Here is a 6302-nt window from a genome sequence, read left to right on the forward strand (position 1 = left end):
CATCCATCGTTGTGGCGCTCGATCGTCGGCTTTGGCTAACTTCCGAGGTGCTTTCCCTCGTGGCAAGCAACTCCCCGTCACCTCAGAAAGCCCTCAAAGCACGCCTTGACCAGTGTGACTTTTTCACGCCCCCGAGTCGGCCCCCCGTTTCCCTCGGATCCGCCCCTGCGGTGCAACTTGAGAGAGAGAGAGAGAGAGAGAGAGAGAGAGAGAGAGAGAGAGAGAGAGAGAGAGAGAGAGAGAGAGAGAGAGAGAGAGAGAGAGAGGGAGAGAGAGAGAGAGAGAGAGAGAGAGGCTCACCCTGTGGGTTGGAGAGATACACAAGAAGATTTAGAAATATTCTCATGTAGGAAAACAGAATCTTTTTCAATGTTTTTCATGCAATGCATAACATCATGAGCTTCTGCTTGAGAGGCACCGGGCCGGCGGTCCCTTGCCCCCAATCATACCTAGCTAGGTATTTCGTGCCTCCCTCACAGAAGCTCATGATGTTGAGGTAAGTCACAATGTGGGAATTATTGTGAGAATTTTTCCAAAACTTCTTGGGATAGAGAGGATGCGTTGCAGCAAATGGGTGCGAGTGTGCAGGTGTGCACGTGAGAGAGAGAGAGAGAGAGAGAGAGAGAGAGAGAGAGAGAGAGAGAGAGAGAGAGAGAGAGAGAGAGAGAGAGAGAGAGAGAGAGAGAGAGAGAGAGCGATAATTAATACTGTAGCGCAAGCCCCTCTACTTGGACTATGTGCTCATGGATGAGAGAGAGAGAGAGAGAGAGAGAGAGAGAGAGAGAGAGAGAGAGAGAGAGAGAGAGAGAGAGAGAGAGAGAGAGAGAGAGAGAGAGAGAGAGAGAGAGAGAGAGAGAGAGAGAGAGTTGATTTCATTGCAACGTGGTGCCTGGACTGCCTGCTTACTTTTCGTGAACTAGGAAAAGCCTGCTTTTGCTTCCTCTTCATATTGGAGAGGAAGCAAAAGTAGGCTTTTCCTAGTTCACGGCAAGTAAGCAGGTAGTCCAGGCGCTGCGCTGCAATGAAATCAACTCTCTCTCTCTCTCTCTCTCTCTCTCTCTCTCTCTCTCTCTCTCTCTCTCAAAGAGCGCGCGCCGGCGCGCTCTTTGAGAGAGTAGAGTTTTTTGAGAGAGAGAGAGAGAGAGAGAGAGAGAGAGAGAGAGAGGGGGGGGGGGGAGACAACTCGCTCTGGTTCTCATCTTCTGCGTTTTCTCTCTCTCTGCCATGGTGATGTCGGATGAGGCAACCGTGTACCTTGTCTACCTGGAGAGGCAATGTGGAAGTGCGTTTGAAGCCTTGGAGGCATCCCACCTCGAAACCCTCACATTCGTTCTTGGCAGTGAAGAAGCAGCAAAGGCTTCCCTTCCGTGAATAGGTTTTCTGGGAAGCTTACACCCAGCTCCTACGAGCTACAGAAACAGTCAGTAAAACAAGTGTTCATTATCACTCAAAGTAAAAGTCATTATTGGGTCACTCTTAAGTTTCTGCACTTGATGATGGTTGTTTTTATTTGCACTCCATGGATGTTTTACCATTGTGGGTGTAAATTAGTCGACTTTATAAATAAGCCTTGTAAATGATTTACAAACGAGAGAGAGAGACTCTCAGTACACGCAGGGCAAGCGGGCACTCACAAGCAGCCATGGTGAAGCATCATCCTGGTCTGATAATGTGTCGCAAGCAAACAAACATCTATAGGGAGACTCTGTAAGAAGTGCGATGACAAGTGCGTGATTTGCGATTCGTACGCGCATCCCTGTACTCTGGTTCGAGTGGGAGATGAGTGCACTTATGACTCGTTCCAAACGCAATGCGTCATCTGTGGAGCTGGTGCTGGCATTTCTAATGCTTACTACTACAAAGAGTGCACACAGCAGGAGAAGGATAGAGATGGTTGCCCCAAAATTGTGAACCTTCGTAGTGCCAAAACTGATTTTTTCTATGAATGTAAGAAGTGTGGTTTCGAAAAAAGATAGGTCAATGCACTCTCGCAACCTTTTGCTTTGTCGTGCCTTATGAGATTGGGGGGTGATGCATACATACATTGTGGGCTATGATAGCACGTTCTTGATGATGTAAGAGTTCAAAGAATGTCACTTTTTAATTGTGAGGTTTGCACCCGTTCAGATAGACATATTGTATTGATGTTAAATTATCTCCTATTGTTGTTGGATGCTACATAGTTATTTCAGAAAAGGTTTATCTTTCCAAAAAGAAAGAGAGAGAGAGAGAGAGAGAGAGAGAGAGAGAGAGAGAGAGAGAGAGAGCAATGCAGGGTTGCGAGAGCATAAGCAGAAGCAACGGAAAGAAATTAGGAGAGGAAATCAGTAGAGATGCCATCCAAATTGGATCCCTCGCAGATAGTGGAAGGGACGAAAACAAACTTGGATTGACGATATGGACAGTGAGCTTGGCAATAATGCGTAGGCCCTTCCGGTCCTTGGTAGTCTTCTTGGCGATGTCCTTTCCTACCTTCTTGGGCGATAGACCTAGAGGCCCGATCTTGGGTGCCAATGAAGAGGCAGCTCCAAGTTCCCATCCTGTTAAACGAACAAAAACCACCTCTTCATATTCTTGCTGCCCTTTCTTTATCAGCATTGCATCTTCATCGTGGGCGCAAAACATGCATCCCTCAGCTTCATGTCTACCGTCTAGTGGAGTTTACGGGTGGCTCCCTCAATGGTGACGCTTAACTGGAGCAAGACTGGAAGTAGGGGAGCAATTAGCATCGCTGCCCTTGTGATCAAAGCCTTTAAGGATCCCGATCGCAATAGGAAGAAGATGAATGCATTGTTTCAGCTGCTGCTACTGGCGGGACTGAAATAGTAGCTTAACGTGCTATAATCCTTGCTCAAGAACAAATACTTTTGTGGTGGGCGCTTGTGGTCTGGAGTGAACAGAGCCTCTAAAGACAACTGGAGCTGCTCATGATTAGTGCTAAGGGCCTTGTCAATCCGCTCTGAGTTTTGTGCAACAATTATCTCCCTTCGTAATCTCAAAGAGGGCGAGCTTTGACAGCCAGATTCCTGCCCATTTAATGCATATTCAATACCACAATGATAAAGCCGACTGACAAAAACAACAAAGATGCCATCATTTGCATTTATGACATTGTTATACTGCAGGTGTTCCTCATGATTTTTGGCTACTCTCATAATTGTATTATCAAAATTCCTCCTACTAATCTGACCATGCAAGCCGTTGCAGCACTCGATTGCCTTTTTCTTCTTCTTTTGCTTGCCCCTCAGTCCTAGCATTGGCAACAGTGTCTTGCTCCATGCTAGTGTGCCCCATGAGCTCTTGGCTGGTTTTCAACATGCAGATTCCTCTTCCTTCTCCTTATACATTTAAGAACATCAAGCACAATGGCAACATTATTCTCGATAATGTGATTGATATTTCCCGTGTGATGCGTCCTTGTTCAATGGCAAAGGAGCTTGCTTGCACAGTAAAGGAAATTTTCGGTACTGCGTTTTTGTGGGTCGCTCTGTGGATGGGAAGGATCCCAAGGATTTTCAAATAGAGATTGACAATGGGGATGTGGAGATTGACAATGATTGACATAGCTTAATTAATTTTAGGTGGGTGCCTCTCTGGAATGTAGCGCTACTAAAGTAAGTTTTATTTTGTGGTACTGCTGATCGATATTTCCCGCAAATCATTTTTGGACAAATGTTAGCTTGTTATACTTCAAATGAGTGTATGCTCAGCGTGTCAACAGAGAGAGAGAGAGAGAGAGAGAGAGAGAGAGAGAGAGAGAGAGAGAGAGAGAGAGAGAGAGAGAGAGAGCATCGGTTCACATGCTTCAATTTCATAAACATCCATAGAGGAAATAACGGCATTTTTTACAGTTAAACTCTATTTTCTTGAATTTTCAAACCGGATTCTATCCTTCTTTCCCTTCCTTCAATCAGTTGTTTTGATTTTTCGATCGGCTCTTAGCATTATATTTTAGCAGACTTGAAATCTAAAAGTTGAAAGAGACGTAATTTTTTTTAGAGAGTTTTGTGTGTGTGTGTGTGTGTGTGTGTGTGTGTGTGTGTGTGTGTGTGTGTGAGAGAGAGAGAGAGAGAGAGAGAGAGAGAGAGAGAGAGAGAGAGAGAGAGAGAAGACAATGACGTTTGTTCAAGAGGTGGGGTTGGCATCAATGCAGGCAATCAATGTGTGTCTATCCATACTAAGGTTTCTCTATTGGTCATCGCGTGCTTAAATACCATGCAATCCTTAGCTTGATGACCGTACCTCCCACAGGCATTGTAGTTCCCATTGAATTTTACTCTAAAAGTAGGGCATTCACTGGTAACATGTGGTCCATAGCATACTGAGCACCATTGTTGCTCCTTTCTTGGATACATATGATTTTTTTGCGGAGCACGATTGTCTCTAAGACTCTCTTGAATGGCCTTGAAGAGATCTGCTAAAGTCATCTCAGATGTCTTTGGCTCCTTAGCAATAGGCTTCAGGGTCATTGGATGATGCCACAGTGCTTGCGAGCTAATAGATTTTGGCTCATTAGACACTCTTTCTCCTTTAATCATTAAGTTATCATCCAATTGGATTGCATTGGTGGTGACTACTTCCCAAGTGGTGATACCTCTAATGACTAGGCCATTGTAGATATCCTCATGTCGTAATCCCCTAATGAATCTATCAAGAAATTGACTATTATTGAAGCGCTCATTTTTATTACAACAAGAATTCAAATGCTTTAAGCGATTAATAAAGTCTCTCACCGACTCTCCTTCCTCTCGTTGGGCTTTCTGGAGCAGAGAGGCTACACCCCAAAGCACTCCCTCTCGTATGTATTCTTTTAAGAACAATCTCCTAAGAGTAGGGTAATTTGTTTTTTCTTCTATCCTTAGGGTTCTATACCAATCCCCAGCCTTTCCACTTAAGGTTAGGCTTAAAGCATAACTCTTATACAGGTCATTGTGTTCTCCTAGAGAATTGCCTATTTGTTTAAACACTTCAATATGCTTTCTCACAACCCCGTCTCCACTATATTTCTGTGTGAGCTTGGCTATTTGTACTACCTTACTGCTAGGTCCTCTATCATGCGTGTTACGCATATTCTCAACAATAGATCGACCGATCGCTTGAGCAAATGTTGCCAAGTCATCTAAGTGAGCAGGCACCGTGGGTGAAGGTCCTCCAAAGACTACGTGTGGAGTAGGTATTGGCATTGGGCTTGGCGCATAGGAAGCCCTTGGGTTCCACGTTTGGTACGGTGTTGCGCCATGTGACGGCCCAAAGTTCATATGTGTGGCCCTAGGCATAGCAGACATCGGATGTGACATGCTAATGCTAGCCGGTATGGTCCCATGGAAATATGAGCTTGGGTGTTGTGGTTGTGGAGCATAGGTAGTTGAAACAATGGGAGGGGTAGGGACTACATGAGTATGAGGAACCATAGGTGTATACGATTGGTACACACTTGTAGGTACTGTTGTCGGCATTGAGCTACTATGTGGTGGTGCTTTACTAACAAATGAGGTCCATGGCGTGTTTCTTGGGATGCCCATCATTGGGGTAAGCATGGTAGCCATGGCGTCATCAAGGGAAAGATGAGCTAGACTTGGAAAAGTAGAGCTATCAACTGTGGGCTCAGATTGCACTGTGACCCTTGGCGAAACAACATATGGGGGATCCATGGGACTTACCAGGAGAGTCTCCATTTGCGATAAGGTTGGTTGTTTAGCCTTTCCTATATCCAAGAGTCTCATGAGACCCGTTGAAGGAATGTGGATCCCCTTGTTCTGTCTCTCTAGCTCAATAACCCTATGGATGACCTCACAAACTCTTTGTTGTTGATCCTCCACACTAGTAGCACCCGTTGTGGATTGTAGGACATCTAACCAACCCACGTGATAGGTGTGATCTGTGTATAGGTCGGTTAGATTTTTTGTTTGTAGTTCGTACTCCCAGTTCTCATTTAAGAACACTCCATCTAGGCTTGAGGTGCTAGGGGTGTCCTTTGCACTAGATGGAATGTGGCTCTCTATGGGTTGATCGTTAGTGGTCGTTAATTCAGGAGCACTCGATTGCTCTCCTAGCAAAGATATTGACATAGGAGCTTTTTCTTTTAACTCTCTTCGTTGCTCTACCTTGCGTAAGCTCTCAATTTCCTTTTCCCTAGCCGCAATGATATATCGCTCAACCTCTTGCACTTCGGAAAGGCTTCTACCATCACGTAATATAACTTCGAAGGGAAATAACTCTAAAGAGTCAGGGGGTGCAGTGAATGGAGTATTCATGTGCACACTCTCTAAGAGCATAGGGTCTACGTTAGTCATGAATGGAGA

At 45.1% G+C, this 6302-nt stretch overlaps 1 pseudogene; it reads right to left on the bottom strand.

Moving 5' to 3' along the window:
* Positions 1–2651: 2651 nt before the first annotated feature.
* LOC147452458 (uncharacterized) lies at positions 2652–3257 on the bottom strand (annotated as a pseudogene).
* Positions 3258–6302: the final 3045 nt, after the last annotated feature.

Source organism: Adiantum capillus-veneris, chromosome 8, assembly GCF_014529385.1.
Source record: "Adiantum capillus-veneris isolate H3 chromosome 8, ASM1452938v2, whole genome shotgun sequence".
Taxonomy (NCBI): Eukaryota; Viridiplantae; Streptophyta; class Polypodiopsida; order Polypodiales; family Pteridaceae; genus Adiantum; species Adiantum capillus-veneris.